This window comes from Schistocerca gregaria, unplaced genomic scaffold, assembly GCF_023897955.1.
Source record: "Schistocerca gregaria isolate iqSchGreg1 unplaced genomic scaffold, iqSchGreg1.2 ptg000317l, whole genome shotgun sequence".
NCBI classification, from domain to species: Eukaryota; Metazoa; Arthropoda; class Insecta; order Orthoptera; family Acrididae; genus Schistocerca; species Schistocerca gregaria.
The window spans coordinates 9,216,863-9,219,830 of NW_026061795.1; positions in this window are offsets into that span (position 1 = coordinate 9,216,863).

A 2,968-nucleotide genomic window follows, 5' to 3' on the forward strand; every position below is an offset into this window, starting at 1 on the left:
TGGCTATTACATCAAATTAGATGCTCATCTGTGTTCTACTATGGTGCTTTTAGTGTCTCCGCATACCGCAGCACGCGACATAGCTTTGCAGACGATAAGTAAAACCGTTACAGAGAGAAGAGCGGCCAATGTGACGATCTGGCTTTAAGTCGATTCGATATCAAATGACGAAAACGGACGGATTTCTCAGGTTTTTACTACATATGAACACTTTTTACATTCTCCCATGCAACGCGGCTGCTAGTCCTCCTTTCATGCAAAATCTTAATTTCCTAACTCATGTCCAAGGAACCATAGAAGGGTAAAAAGTCAATAATCGATACCTAAAACTTCAATTGTACTACTTCTTACTGGCTATTACATCAACTTAGAAGCTTCATCTGTGTTCTACTATTGTGCTTTTAGTGTCTCCGCATACCGCAGCACGCGACATAGCTTTGCAGACGATAAGTACAACCGTTTCAGAGAGAAGAGCGGCCAATGTGGCGATCTGGCTTTAAGTCGATTTGATAACTAATGACGAAAACGGACGGATTTCTCAGGTTTTTACTACATATGAACACTTTTCACATTCTCCCATGCAACGCGGCTGCTAGTCCTAATTTCATGCAAAATCTTTAGTTCCTAGCTCATGTCCAAGGCACCAAAGAAGGGTAAAAAGTCAATAATCGATAACATAACTTGAATTATACTACTTCATACTGACTATTTCCTCAACTTAGAAGCTTCATCAGTGTTCTACTATGGTGCGTTTAGTGTCTCCGCATACCGCAGCACGCGACATAGCTTTGCAGACGATAAGTACAACCGTTTCAGAGAGTAGAGCGGCCAATGTGACGATCTCGATTTAAGTCGATTTCATAACGAATGACGAAAACGGACGGATTTCTCAGGTTTTTACTACATATGAATACTTTTCACATTCTCCCGTGCAACTCGGCTGCTAGTCCTCCTTTCATGCAGAATCTTAAGGTCCTAGCTCATATCCAAGGCACCACAGCCAGCTAAAAAGTCAATAATCGATACCTAAAACTTGAATTGTACTACATCTTACTGGCTATTACTTCAACTTAGAAGCTTCATCTGTGTTCTACTATGGTGCTTTTAGTGTCTCCACATACCGCAGCACGCGACACAGCTTTGCAGACGATAAGTACAACCATTTCAGAGAGAAGAGCGGCCAATGTGACGATCTGGCTTTAAGTCGATTCGATAACAAATGACCTAAACGTACGGATTTCTCAGGTTTTTACTGCATATGAACACTTTTCACATTCTCCCATGCAACTCGGCTGCTAGTCCTCCTTTCATGCAGAATCTTAAGGTCCTAGCTCATGTCCAAGGCACCAAAGCCGGCAAAAAAGTCAATAATCGATACCTAATACTTGAATTCTAATACTTCTTACTGGCTATTACATCTACTTAGATGCTTCATCTGTGTTCCACTATGGTGCTTTTAGTGTCTCCGCATACCGCAGCACGCGACATAGCTTTGCAGACGATAAATATAACCGTTTCAGACAGAAGAGCGTTCAATGTGACGATCTGGCTTTAAGTCGATTCGATAAGAAATGACGAAAACGGACGGATTCTCAGGTTTTTACTACATATGAACACTTTTCACATTCTCCCGTGCATCTCGGCTTCTATTTCTCCTTTCATGCAGAATCTTAAGGTCCTAGCTCATGTTCAAGGCACCAAAGCCAGCTAAAAAGTCAATAATCGATACCTAAAACTTAAATTGTACTACTTCTTAATGGCTATTACATCAACTTAGAAGCTTCATCTGTGTTCTACTATGGTGCTTTTAGTGTCTCCGCATACCGCAGCACGCGACATAGCTTTGCGGACGATAAGTACAACCGTTTCAGAGAGAAGAGCGGCCAATGTGACGATGTGGCTTTAAGTCGATTCGATAACAAATGACGAAAACGGACGGATTTCACAGGTTTTTACTACATATGAACACTTTTCACATTCTTCCGTGCAACTCGGCTGCTAGTCCTACTTTCATGCAGAATATTAAGGTCCTAGCTCATGTCCAAGGCTTTAAAGCCAGCTAAAAAGTCAATAATCGATACCTAAAACTAGAATTGTACTACTTCTTACTGGCTATTACATCAAATTAGATGCTTCATCTGTGTTCTACTATGGTGCTTTTAGTGTCTCCGCATACCGCAGCACGCGACATAGCTTTGCAGACGATAAGTAAAACCGTTTCAGAGAGAAGAGCGGCCAATGTGACGATCTGGCTTTAAGTCGATTCGATATCAAATGACGAAAACGGACGGATTTCTCAGGTTTTTACTACATATGAACACTTTTTACATTCTCCCATGCAACGCGGCTGCTAGTCCTCCATTCATGCAAAATCTTAATTTCCTAACTCATGTCCAAGGAACCAAAGAAGGGTAAAAAGTCAATAATCGATACCTAAAACTTCAATTGTACTACTTCTTACTGGCTATTACTTCAACTTAGAAGCTTCATCTGTGTTCTACTATTGTGCTTTTAGTGTCTCCGCATACCGCAGCACGCGACATAGCTTTGCAGACGATAAGTACAACCGTTTCAGAGAGAAGAGCGGCCAATGTGGCGATCTGGCTTTAAGTCGATTTGATAACTAATGACGAAAACGGACGGATTTCTCAGGTTTTTACTACATATGAACACTTTTCACATTCTCCCATGCAATGCGGCTGCTAGTCCTAATTTCATGCAAAATCTTTAGTTCCTAGCTCATGTCCAAGGCACCAAAGAAGGGTAAAAAGTCAATAATCTATAACGTAACTTGAATTATACTACTTCATACTGACTATTTCATCAACTTAGAAGCTTCATCTGTGTTCTACTATGGTGCGTTTAGTGTCTCCGCATACCGCAGCACGCGACATAGCTTTGCAGACGATAAGTACAACCGTTTCAGAGAGTAGAGCGGCCAATGTGACGATCTCGATTTAAGTCGATT